This window comes from Condylura cristata, unplaced genomic scaffold (assembly GCF_000260355.1).
Source record: "Condylura cristata isolate star-nosed mole 26May11 unplaced genomic scaffold, ConCri1.0 scaffold00072, whole genome shotgun sequence".
In the NCBI taxonomy this organism is placed as follows: Eukaryota; Metazoa; Chordata; class Mammalia; order Eulipotyphla; family Talpidae; genus Condylura; species Condylura cristata.
Genome location: NW_004567173.1, coordinates 341,878 through 355,337, shown reverse-complemented (window position 1 = coordinate 355,337; position 13,460 = coordinate 341,878).

Here is a 13,460-nt window from a genome sequence, read left to right as displayed (position 1 = left end):
ATCCACCCACCCACCACACATACATGCATCCAGCCACCACCCATCCACTAATCCTTCCAACCATCCATCCATCCACCCACCCATCATCTATCCTCCCATCTACTATCCATCATCCATCCCTGGAGATGGTGGGGTGCAGGGATCTGGCAAGGTGGGTTGGCCACAGGTTTCTGGTGCCATTTTCTCATCGTCATGAGAACATGCTGATCTCCCACAGGGAGCTAAGCTACCCTGGTGTCTAAGCATCAAGGTGGAGACAGAATCAAGCTAAGTCTTTGTGGTGATGTGAACTGGAACAGCCAATACAGAAATTAAAAGGAGGCTCCTAGGATTTGGTCTAGTTATCCATATATACTTATGGGTATTTATCTGAAGGACATGAAAACACTAATTCTAAAAGATCTCTGTACCCTTGTGTTCCTTGCACCCCCAGTAACAGTCAAAGTATGGAGCAACCCAAGTGCCTGATCACAGACAGTGAATAAAGAAGATATGGTACATACACACTATGGAATACTACTCAGTCATGAAAAAGACAACCACTTGCCGTTTGTGATAACCTGGATGGAGCAAAAGGGAGTGATGCTGAGTGAAGTAAACCAGAAGAAAGACAAATACCAGCAATTTCACTCATTTGGGGAACACAAAGGAAGGAAGCAAAAGCACAAGAAAATTAAAAGACATATCTCCCCTAAGACCCCTTCCAAGGAAAGTGCCCACCAGTGATTTGTTAGAGGTGGCTGAGCTAACCATAAATTCATGAGGGGAGTTTGTGATGAGCAGTTGGTTCATGTTATTTTCATCACATTTGAGAGTCAGTTTTTTTTTTTTTTTTTAATCACTGTAGCAAGATTCCGCGGCAACTACGGCATCACTAAAGCTTGACAGGAACAGCCAAGGGACCGCAGTGACGCGGGCCTGGCCACCACATGGGAAGACAGATGAGGAGAACATGGTGGAGGTTACCAGAAGAGGCGATGGCTGGATTCTGCTAGCCTGGGGAGGTCAGACCTGGTGACCTGGCTCACCTGTAGAGGCATGACCTGGGTGATGGGTCACCAGGTGTTGGGGTGCTGCGGGCAGCTCCAGGCAACCCAGGGTCTGGTTGGGGCCCCGGGCGACGTGACCACAACCCCTGGGCAGCCAGACTGGACAGCCCAGCAGGGCCTCACGGCCCCACCTGTCTGGGCAGTGTGGAAGGTGAGCTGGGGCCACTTGGAAGTGGGGTCCATCAGTGGGGAACTCCCAGTGAAACAGAGCTCGGTCTGGGGCGGCAGATGCATTTGTAAAGACTGTGCTTGAGGGAGGACCTGCACATCTTCTCGGGTAGAGGGGCTTGGACTGCGAACTGACAGGACTGGGGTCTGTCTCCCTTTCTCAGCCTCTGACGGAAGTCGCGCCTTGGGGGTGCCTCTTGTCCCTGCCTGGGTTTCCTCTCCAGAGCGCACTTGTGATGTGGGGGAGATACCGAAGATGCGGGTTCCTGCAACCCTTCCCCTGTGGACCCGCTCTGGACACACCAGGTCTTGGGGAGCCGTCTCAGACCTCAGGACAAACTCCACCCACGGCGCTGTCCCACCGAAACCCCAGCCAGGCTGGGATGAAGTTCTGTGACACGAGGCCCCAGGAGGCCCCTGCCCCAGGTCCAGGGATGCACATTACCATCTCCCAAGGCACCCCATCAGGTGCGTCACTCAGGTGGCTGATGCATCCTGCAGATTATGGGGCTAAATTTAAAAGCAGATGTGTGGGATCACAGGGGAGGTGGCATGTGGTGAGGATGGCGGGTACCTTGGTGGAGGTGACAGACACCTGAGGAGTAGTGCATGTGTACCCCAAATCCTGTGCGGTGCTGTGAGCTGCGTGCCTCAAGGGAAACACCCGTTCATGGCGCAGGAGACCCAGGCACTAAGGCGGAGGGGACAGCGCTCAGGCGGGGCGGGCGGAGTCCAGACTCTGGGGTGGCTCTTTTTACACGGGAACAATTGACTATAGCAGACCGTCCACACACGCGTGCCTGTGGCGTGGTGACCGGACCGGGAAATCAAGTGATGGTGCAGGAACCGCACGCTTTTGTGTGGCCGGGGGTGTGTGACGATGCACTCATATGTGCCCCCTTCCCATTTTGGGGACACAGCACTCAACTGATGACAGGTACCGCATCAGGGAAACAATTTGGGGCGCTCGGATGTCCAAGGCAGGACAGGAGCAGGTCTCCTCCCCCGCCCCCTCCTCCTCTCTCTCCCTCACCTCTCTCCCTCCCCATCCTCTCTCTCCTTACCTTTCTGGTCCATTGTGCTGTGGCCTGGTGAGGGTGAGGAGGTGACCTCTTCAGTGCCCTAGGAGTGCCTTGTAGTGCCAACCGGTGGTGTCCTGCCAGCTCTCCAGCACCCTGAGGCCAGTGAAGTAACACAAATGAACCATCAGAGTGACACAGTGGCCGCTTGGTGGCCCACAGTGGCCACTTGGTGGCCCGAACTGGCCCCTGGCTCAGAGACCCAATCTGCCCGCTCTGGGTGGCCTGTGGGGCCTCGGACTCGGCCTGGACAAGCGTTCCTCCATCTGCCCACTTCTATCCTCCCCCCTCTTCTGTCCTCCCCATTTCTTGACCTCCATCCTCCATGATTCCTTCCTCCGTACCCTCTCACTCCTCCCATCGTTCCCAGTCGCCCACCCTGTTCCCAGCTTCTGAAACCCCACTTGAGGGGTCACCTGTGGGCCCATCTTCTGCCCTCTCTGACTTTAGGAGTGGTGTAGGCATGTGTGGGGGGTTGGCCCCCAGGCGCCGGCTCCTGGTCCAGGAGTTCTCAGCTTCGTGGGGGTCACACCCCAGATCTGGGTCCGCACCAGGGATGAAGCCCACTTCCCAAAGCCGCCCCCCATACTCCCCTTCTGCAAGCCCCTTAGGAGTCCACCTCCTGTGCCTGCCCTGGGGTCCATGGTGGGCAGCTGTAAGCCTGATCAGGTATGGACCCCACTTGCTCTGCTCTGGCTCCCTGCAGCCCTCACAGGGTCAGGCACCGTGGCTGCAGAAGTTGTTGGGTGAGGGGGTCCCGGGATTTTTCCTCACCCACTGGGGCAGTGCGGAGTGGTGCCCCCGGCTTGTGCCTGGCCTGGCCGGTGCTAAGTCACACCCCTGGGCCTCAGGCACCCCGGGGCCGCTGGCAGGGGGAGGGCAGATGGTGGGGGCAGCCCTGGGGTGGGGGCCGGTCGAGCCTCCTCATTTCGTCTCACAGCTGCGTGTGTGTTGCCAGATAAATCAAATCAGAGTAAAGGGCTTCATCTAATAAACTGGGTCAACACAGAAGACATTCGCTCCGTTTCCCGCTTTCATCGCGTCTCATCTGATTTAAGAAGCGATACTTCAGCGCCATTTGGCCCCTCCTTCTGGGGAGGGGAGGCGGCGAGGCCAGGGCGCACCCGGGTCTCACATACTTTAGCCTTTTAAATAAATGAAGTTTTCTGATGCTCGGAAATTCCGCCTGCATCTCTGGGCCCCGCGGTGGGGGCAGGGCGGGGGCCGCGGGCGCAGGGCGCGGCTCGGGCAGGCCCGGCTCTCCATTTGCATGCGCCACCATGTTCCGCGCATGTTTGCTAATGTATCATTCATTAACCATCAGCCACTATAAAAAGCATCATCTATCTCGCCAAGTGGACATTATTATCGCATTAAATCATTTCACAATATACCTGAACGGTCTCGCTTGAGCGACCTGGCCTGGCCGAGCCGGCGCCCGGGGGCACCCCCCGCCGTAATGAGATGCGGGGCTGCGTGATGAATGCGACGCATCCCATGCACCGGCCGGACGCACCCGAGCATTTCTCCTTACAGGGCTTTTTTTCCCTCCCCAGTGGAGGAAGTCAGGCAAAGCACTATTAACCCAGTAAATGAAGCTCTGAAGATCACCGAGTGTGTCCATTAGGGGACAGGACGGTGACTAATCCTATTCTTCTGTCTTGGCCACATGTGGGACTGCAGACCCACGTCCTTGCTGTAACACTGCCTTGGCCTTTGTCAGGGACAGCGCTGCTCTGTCCCCATCCCGAAGGGGCCTCCTGTGCTGGACCCACGGGGAGGGCATGGTGAGAGGGCCAGTGGGGGAAGTGGGAGAACTGGGTTCTGGGGGGCAAAGCGCCAGGGGGCTCTCTTCCCGTTTGTCTCATCCAGGGCGGAGCCCCAGGCTCCCTGTGGCAAGGTGTTGGCCACAGGCTGGGCAGGTTTGCAGCCTGTCCCTTGAGGTGGCTTAGGCATGTTCTGAAATGTCATTGCTGGTGGCTCAGGACAAGAGTCCAGACACCCCTGAGGTGAGCTGGGAATAAAAAAGCTGCAGGGAACACCTGAAGGAGCTGAACGAAGACCAGCTCCATGGGGGCTCCCCGCTTTGGACGATGCACAACCCTTCTTCAACCAACATCTGTAAGATGTCCACTTTATGACCAGCTTTGTTCAGGCTGACGCAGCTACTGCATCCTGGCTCCGGTTAACGGAATAGACCAAAGCCCCACCTTGCGAGTCACCCCACAGGATGCAGACACCCCAATTAATATGGGGTGGGCAGACAACCACATCAGAAGTAAGGAGGTGCGCTATTTGGCTCTCTTAATGACAGACCTACATCACCATTGCTTCCCGAGGAAGCCTCAGAAAAGTGTCCCCAAGAGAGTAGCCCAGGGGTTTAGGAAACAGAGCCTCTCCCTCAGTCCTCTGCAGTTAATCAATTCCGATGGCCTGGCTTAATTTTCCACACTGGAAGGTGCAGGCAGAAACACCCCCCTTTGGAAGTCAAATTTATAATAGTTCACACGCGTTGATATCTCGGCTCAGGTGAAGTGGAAAATGCAATTTTGAGCACACGTGGGCTCCCGGTCCTGGACGGCTCGTGGCCTTTCCTGCATCTACGGGACCCCTCTGCACGGTGGACACCATCAGGCTTTTCAGCCCTGGTGCGTGTATTTATTTTGGGTGGCTGCCCCTGGTCCCCGCCCACCCCCTCTCTCCCTCTCCACCCCTTTCTCTCTCTGCTTCCCTTTCTCCTGAAACCGTAAACCACGAACCTGTCAATGTGCCCGGCGCTCTCTTAGCCATTTGGAAGGAGGCTCTTTCCTTGCACTGAGATGCTGTCCTCTCTGAAAAGACCTCTTGCACACGTCACCAGCTCATCCTTAAAAGCTGGCACAGTTCCTTCTCTGAGAACTTATCCCAAGGTGGCTGCTCCCTCCATGCCAGCATCTCTCCCCAGATATTTCAGATTGACTGAAGCGATTTCCAGCATATCCTTCCACCCTGAGTTCCTTGACAACGAAGGGAGGCCAGGCTTGGTAATGGGGGGTGCCCCGGCGTGACGATGGGGGGAAGCCCCGGCTTGGCTGCATGTCCACCAGGTCCCAGCTGGTCCCTCAGAGGCGGCTCCACAACTGAGTTCAGCTGAATTCACAACGCCTCCTTGCTGGTTCTTGGGCGACCCTTAGCGAGAAGTACACTTACCTCATCATCCCCAGAACCTTCTCATTTCCCCACCTGAAGCTGCCCCCTCACGCACGCCCCTCCTCCGACCCCCGCTGCCCCACAGCCCCCCACGAATCTCCATGCTCTGCCTGGGCTCTCTCGGCCTGGTCTTGCCTGTTCCATAGCCTCGTCGTGCATTCCACTCTGTCACCACCGCTGCCGCTTTTGTGCCCACCTCGGGCACGGGGTGCAGCCTGCACATGCACACACTGTGCTCAGAGCCCACAGTCAGACACGTGTCCCGTGCCCACACACTAAAGGCTGCAGGGGGCAGCCAGAGGCCAGGGGTGTCAACAGCCTGGTGAACTCATTCACCCCACAGCCCCCTGCTGCTCCCCTCACTACCGCTGGCCACAGATGTCCCGTGCAGAGCAGGACGCCCCAGTTCAGCTCGTGGGGTGCCCCATAGAGCCATCTGTTGTCTGGGAGACCCATGCCTGCCCGGCCCTGTGAGACCCCCGAGCTGCCTCTGCCTCACTTGCCTGAGGCCTGGGGGCTCCCACTTTAAAGAGGGGCAGCCAGTCCTGGGCAACCTGGGGTGACCCGGTCACCCCTCAGCCAGCCTTGCTCTCACAGACACCCAAGGCTTGGAGCCGCTTTCCTGACGAGGCAAGACCAGTTTGTGCTCTCACCGGCCCAGGTGACATTTGTGAGTCCTGGCGCGAAATTATTTAATTTTCCACCCAGTGACTGGCTTAACCTAGGCCTAACCGTCATCTTCATCTTTGTAACACCAGAAGTTCCATGTCTGAGTCCCGAGAGGTAAAACAACAGGCTATTAAATTTCTTCTTCACAGTCTGGTTGAAACATGTAGGAAACCGCATATTAAATGTCTACTTCCTTTTGAACTTAAACAAAGGACTCAGGACAAGAGTAACATGAATTTCTCAATGAACGTGGCTCGAGACACCGTGGCCTTGGTGTTGGGTGGGCTGGGGCCAGTGAGGATGGGAGCTGGGCCAGGATGCCCCCTTTGTGGCCTCCAGAGGGGTCTCCAGGGCTGCAGATGCTGGTGCCAGGGGTGGGTGTGTCTTGAAATGCTAGGAGGAGTCAGAGCTGGACCTCAGGGACAGGCCAGTGAGGTGAGGCTCCTGTGGGTGGCAGGTCTCCCTTGTTTGCAGCTGCTCTGCTCACTTACGGCTCTGTGGGTATTCAGGTCACTGAGGGAGCCCTTAAGACGGACACCCAGAGCCTGCTGGTCCTGGCTCTGACCTGTGTCTCAGGGTCCCTTCCCCCCTCTTCAGAAAGGAAACAGAATCTCAGCACCCTGCAGGGTCGCCACTGAGTAGTAAAATGATCCCTGTGTCACATGCCATCATTCAAACACTTTTTGTTTTGCCACGAGGCTGTCCAGGTAAGTTTTGCTGCAACATATGTTGCCCCCGAGACCCCCCATGTTGCCCTCAGAACCCCACACATGTCCCCACACCTTTAGACTAAACCACCAAATGCCCTACTTTCTTCTCAAGGCTCTGCTAACACAAATGCACTATTTAAAAAAATTACACCGAGGCTGCATGTTGGTCCCACTACCTGGAAAGTGTCAAATATCTTACAGGGATGAAGCTCAGACGGTCTTTGGTTGGCACTTCATTTGCAAGTTCTGGAGGGGGTGTGGGCCTGCCTCGTGCCCCAGAATGTCACACCATTGGAACCACATACCACATAGTCTTGTCAGCTGGTTTCTTTCACTTAGTAACATGCACTTAAGCTTCCTCTACGTCTCTGCATGGCATGACAGCTCATTTTCTTTTTCAGGGCTGCATACTATACGCTCTGGAGTAACCATAGTTTCCTTATCCATCACCTCCTGAAGGACACCTTGATTTCTGCCAAGTTCTGGTTAATGAGAAATAAATATCAATGTGCAGGTTTATGTGGGAACATAAACGATTCCTTTGGGTACATACCGAGGGTATGCTTGCTGTCTTGTACGGTGCGGGTGCACTTAGTTTTTCTAAGACATCTCCAGACTGCCTTCCAAAGTGATGGCACCATTTTCATTTCTGCCAGAAACCAATGAGCACTCCCATAGCTGCTGTCCTCACCAGTGCTTGGCATCGTTGGGCATTGCCATGCTGGACATGCCAGGTGCCCCCCAGTGTTCCTTGCTGTGGTGGGAATGACACGTGATGTCAAGCAGCTGTCATACCCTCATCTGCCTTGAGCGAGGTGTCTGTCAAGGGCTCTGGCCCATTCTTGGTTCGATTGTTCCTTTTCTTGTTGCTGAGGTTTGAGATGTCTCTGTAGAGTTCAGGAAACCTTTGCAAATATTTTCCTGTTGTCTGTGGCTTGTCTTCCCTTCCTCTTGACCTTTGCAGGGCTGAAGTTTCTAATTTTTTTTTTTTAAGATTTATTTCCTTATTTTTGCATGGAAGAACTGGGGTGCATGCCAGAGGTGCAGGGCTGAGAGGACTCCCCAGAGACAGAGTGGGGAGTAGAACAAGCAGAGTGACTGAGATATATTGCTGAAGGGAGCAGCGGGGAGACAGGAGGGGTCTGCCATGTCCTGGGTTCACTCCCTGGCCAGGGATAGAATTTACGCTGTAGTAGCTGGAACAGCTTGACAGCGCTGAGCTTTAACCCCTGCACCCTAGGGAGGCCCAGAAGTTTCTATACTTAACAAGTCCAGCATATCAATTATTTCTCTGAAGAAGTGCCTTGGGTGTGGAATCTAGCTCACCCTCACCAAATCGATGTCTGTTACCATCCAGGGTTTCAGTTTTTGCTGTGCACACAGGCACAGGGTCCAGTTCAGTTCATTTGAACTCGAGGCCATGTTGGCTGACGATTCCGTGTCTGTTTTGACGCATCATGATGCCCAGGCTGGCCAGCCGGTGTCCTTCAAAGCCTGCGGGACAGCCTCGTCTCCAGCTCCCCTCTGCTGATTCAGGTAGAGCCCCGCTGGGCGCCTGGCAGCCAAGGAGGGCTCGGTGACTGGAGAGCCCCTGCCCCATTACCCAGCAGATGCAGGTTAATGTGGGGAAAGGGCTGCAGCTGTGGGGGGCTGTGAGGGGCTGCGGGCAACCGGCAGCACCCGTCAGAAAGAAGAGCCAGGCGGCAGGCTGTGGACCGGGGCGCGGGGCAGGAGCGGGGCCTGTCGCTAATCAGAAAACACTCTGGAGTCAGAGGTGAAAGAGGACAATGGAAGGGGCCCAGAAATCACCCCCACCTGCTCGGCTGGCTAGCAAGCGAGGTCCGCAGCACCCCCAACGCAACTCCCCCCTCCTGCACTCGGCCCCACAGGACTAACAGCCTGGCAGAGAGGCAGAGGCAGTGGTGGGTTGGGGGGGCACACCGGGCCTGGGCCAGCGCCTGGTGACTGTCAGGCTGAGCTCTGGGCAGCTGGAGGGGGCTTGAACTCCCCTCCCCCCGTCACGGGGTCTGTGAACATGTGGACATCAAGGCCAGCCTTGCGGGGGCCGGTCACGCTGATGGTGGGGTGAAGCAGGAACAGAAAAGGATGCAGGGCTGGGGGGGCTAGACACCGATTTGGGGAGAGGCAGGAACAGCAGCATATTGGAGGGCATTCAGGGAGCCAGGGATTGCTGGGGATGTGGCTGTCCAGTGTGGTCGGGGTGAGACAGGCCGTGGGCAGGTGGACCCCGGAGGCCCATGGCTTCCTTTCCCCACAGACCACAGACCACTGCTGGGAGTGTGGTGCCCCAATGGGGCTTGCATGCACCACACTCCCGAGCTGGTGTCCAGAGACTCAGGCTCCCTCCCCTTGCCGCCTTGGTGAGCCCAGACCCCAAAGCCCAGAGACTGCCTCTCTGGTGCCCCACAGCCCACGACCCCCCTGCATGCACCCTGTGTACTCTCCTGCACGGTGCAGCTGCATCTGGGGTCCCCTGGCCCTGGGAGCCCGGTTCTGGACCGCAGGGAGCCACCTGGCCCTGCAGCCTTGCTCAGGCCTGCCCTGGCTGGATTCAGGCACACCTAGTCTCCCTCTGGCCAAGGCCTCTGTGGCAAGAACAAGGGCACCACACTGTGCCTGGTGATGGGTCCGCCCTGTGGTCCCAGCTCCCCTTCCTGGGTTCACAGGCCTGGATCTCACGTGTGGGCCACATGGAAACTCTGGGGGCCGTGGGCTCTTGCTTGCTGCCTCCCCTGCCAGCCCATCTGTGAGCAGGGTTCCTGCACCCCGAGGCTCTGCCATCCCACCTGGGATGCTACCGCTGTCCTGGGTCAGGTAACCCTGAGGGTGACCCTGCAGCCGGCCAGCCAAGTCCCCATACCCCGACCATGCATCCCCCTTCCCTGGGCGTGGTTTCTGGCCACACTCACCTGGACAGCTGCTCCCCGGCCCAGCTCCGGCCCTGCCTGGCAGTCAGCCGACCCACCGTGCTGCCCATGTTCCCGCCTCTCCAGCCATCTGGCCTGCCCTAGGATGGGGCCAGTCTCGCGTGCTTGTCGGCAGGAAGGAGCCTGTACTTCTCTGTCCTCCCAGGTCTAGAATGAAGGTTCAAAGCACCTGCACCTGAGCTCCTGGGCATCAAGGAGGATGTGCACAGCCACCTGCAGGAGACAGGCGCCCGGAACACGCTTGGAGGAGCCGGCTTCTGCTAATTTCTCACCGTGTCTGGGCTGCACAGCACGTGTATTCAGATCCCTCCCCAGAGAAGTGTCCCTTCCAGCTTTCTCTCAGCTATTCTTTGGCCTTCTGGCCAGTCACGAAAACCACGCTGGCTTGTGGGTCCATTTCTGTAACTGCCGCGGATTGATCACAGGCCCGCAGCCGAGGCCCGCGCTGGGGCCACCACCGCTCTCTCGGAGCAACATCCATGCAACGTCCATGCAAAGTCCGAAGCAGTGTGAGCCAGTGTGGTGAGCTGGCTGCGGGAGCCAGGGGAAGTTTGCAGGATAAACGGTTCCAGAAGCTGTTCCCAGCTGTGAGCTGGGCTGAGCCCACTTCGCAAGTCGCAGAGGGAAACTGAGGCACGGCAGGCTTTGTTGTTTGTCCTGGAAACCCTCTGGGGTCACCGCCTGGGAAAGTCTTTCTAGCCACCTTCCTCACGGTCTGTGTTTCCAGTGGACTCTTGGATCAAACTGGCTGCAAATTCTGTAAGCGGAAATTCCTTCGAAAGTGGTTTCTCTTAAGTCCTGTAAGGAAGGCCAGCGCACTGAGGGGCCAGGTTGGCTTGGGTCTATGCCATGGTCGCTAGCCCTTCCTGGAGCTCTGGGGTTCTGAGACAGCAGCTTCCTGATGACTTTCTGACTTTCATTCCAAGTTCAAGATTGTTTTCTTAGTGAGGAATCAGCTTTGCAGTTTCCGAGCGTCTGCAGAATCCCACCCGGGGTTGAGGATGGCTGGGATGGAGCTGGACACGGCCCTCGAGTCGGGGATCTATAGATGTGGCCTGCCTTGGTCAGCTCTGTGGCTGGGCCGCACACCCAGACACAGGAGGGACAGATGAGCAAAGGCCACCTTCTCCCTCCATTCCTGCAGTGAGCACTAGAGCCTGCAACTGGACACTGGGTAACAAGAGATTTAAGAAAGGGGCCTCCCTGGGGCGCAGGAGTGAGTCTCGCCCTATGGAGCTGTCCAGACACGAGGCCTGAGTGCATCCAGGTCAGGAAGTGACCCCCAGGGTGCAGCAGCCCTCTCCTGTCTTCCTGCTGCCCCCTCAGCAGTGGGTTTCAGTTTATCAGCTTGTTCTGCTCCCCACTCTGTCTCTGGGGAGTCCTCTCACCTCTGCACCTCTGGCCTGTACCCCAGCTCTTATCTGCATAAACAAATGACCCCCTTTTAACAAAAGGAGGCACGAGAGTAATGGGGCCCTTGAAATTCTGCCTGTGTTGAGTTCTAGGGCGAGAACTGAAAGTGGATACTAAGTGTGTGAAAGAGAAGAGGCGGGAAGTGGCAGCGGGCGCGGGCAACCCTTTCCCCATGCACGGGAAAGCAATACTCACAGGAGCGTGGGTCACGGGGGCCCCGGGAGCAGACAGACGCTGTCACGCCGACCTCGGTGGCGGGCGACATGGCCCTCCGTGTTTCATCTCATTTCAGAGTTTGTGCTGTTAAATCAAAGGTTATCTATAATACATCTGCTGCTGTTCCTGCAAAAGATCAGGGGTATTCAAAAGACATTTATTCATTATTAATACAGATAATAAAGGCTCATTTATGAGGCTTCAGATGAGGTTTTTATCATCAAAAGCTTAAAAAGGGAAATTTATTTCCGCTTCAGGACAGGCGGGAGCCGTCTGGAATGTAGATGGGGGTGCCGATGCCGGCCCTGCCTCTGAAGTCAGGGCGCTTACAGCAACAGATCAAAAAGAAAATAAAACTGGGGGTTTTGAGTTTCCACCAAGGGGCACCTTGGTTTACGGGGCCTCCCTTTATCAGGCTGCCTGGAGGCGTGCTGTCCACCTCGTCTTTGCTGGCTTCGGTGGTGGGGCTGCCTTGTGTTCCCCAGAACCTACAGAGGGGCAGGACCTTCATTAGACAGGGGAGTCCCCATATTGGTTTGGGGAGGTGCATTTGAAGCCACTGCCAGGGATTCAGGAAGCAGAAGGGGGTTGAGAGTGAAAGGGAGAGGCCAGCTCCCCTGGACTGGGAGGGGCGGCAGGGTGAACTCGGAAGGGCTCCAAGGCACAGGCCTGGGGATCTCAGAACTGACGCTTCGGGGTGCACCTGAGTAGAATGGAGAGAAGGGCCTTGGAGTTGAGGGGGTTCAGCAGACCCCTGACCTCTGCCTTGTGAACGCCAAGCAACCAATTCTCTGATCCAAATGACGGCTGGAGAGTGATCAGACTCTGAGCTTGGGGTCCACATGGTGAGAAACACCCAGGGAGGTCCCCATAGGCTGCCAGCGCAGGTGGGGCACCCGCGGGTGCTTGCTGAGTGATGTGAACTGCCCTGTGAGTGGGCAGCAGGCCAAAGCCCCCCCCCCCGGCAGGTGGGGTGTCCCAGGGGTCCACCGCCCTGATCTGCTCCTCAAAAGCCATGGGAGGGGTGACTCCCCCTAACTGCGTGGCTGGGGGGAACATGCTCCTGCTTTCTGCCCTGGCTGGCCGCTGCTGTCCTGCTGCACACATGCCGTCACCTCTGCGGGGTTGGCCGGGCCCACCAGTGGGCCCCCTCAGACACCCCTCCCTGTCAGTCTGAGCAGGCCTGGCTCTGGGCCACCAGCTTCCAAGGGGATACACCTGGGTGTTTCTCACCATGTAACCCCAAGCTCAGAGTCTGATCACTCTCCAGCAGTCATTTGGATCCGGCTTCAGCCCTGAGGGTGTCTGAAGATCTCCCACGCTGAAAATGGTCTCGTGCTCAGGACTCTGTCCACTCTCTCCACGTCATCTCTGTGACACCATGGCCAGTGGCCATCTCTGGTGGTCAGGGCATCCTGTCTCTTCACCGCTAGCCAGGAAGCTCCCTCACTTGAAGGGGGTGCTGATTCAGAACGCCTGAATGGGTGGCCCAGAAAACCTTGTACCCCAACCCCCAGCCTGCCAGCCCCTGGGTGGGGCTTGTAGTTGCAGAGTAGGCTTTTGAGGATCGTGGCCCAAAGCTCAACTGGAGAGAGGGATGAGGGCGCAGTGCGCCCTTGGCTCCAAGCCCTAGGTCCTGGAGTCCCCAGGACAATCCCTGCGTGTTCCCCATGGAGCCTCTGCAGAGAAATCTGCTCAAGTTAAGATGGCTAAAAGAAGAGAAAGAAACCCTGCTCAGCTTGTCCTGAACAGGAACAAGGGGGAGCCCCGCCCACCTCCCTAAGGTCCAACCCTCGCCCTGCCCTCCAGGTCTCCAACTCCCTTCCCAGAGGCAGCTTGGTTGTCAATGACCAGCTGCTTCAGGTCCTTATGCAGTGGCATCAGTGGTCTGCCCCTTCAGGAGCAAGGGCAGGGGCTCTGAGACTTCGGGGAGCCTCAGACAAGAGGAGGGGCCTGGGAGAGTTAGGGGAGCCCCAGACAGGGACAAGGGCTGAGACTTAGGGGAGCCCCAGACAGGGG